Consider the following 226-nt stretch of genomic DNA (forward strand, 5'->3'; position numbering starts at 1 on the left):
CCCAGCGCGGCAAGGCGAGAGCGCCCAGACTCATTACAACACAGCGGTCGGCTACTTGACCCAGCGAATACTCACGCCGGAGGAACACCCGAAGGGGACAGGTGGGGGAGGGCCACGGAGGGGGAAGGGGGCATGCTGAGGGGGAAGGGAGTGTGGGAGAGGGGTTGGAGGGCATGCCGGAGGACCACCTGGAGGGGAAAGGGTGGGGGAACTGGAGGGGCGTGAG

This window comes from Penaeus monodon, chromosome 34 (assembly GCF_015228065.2).
Source record: "Penaeus monodon isolate SGIC_2016 chromosome 34, NSTDA_Pmon_1, whole genome shotgun sequence".
In the NCBI taxonomy this organism is placed as follows: domain Eukaryota; kingdom Metazoa; phylum Arthropoda; class Malacostraca; order Decapoda; family Penaeidae; genus Penaeus; species Penaeus monodon.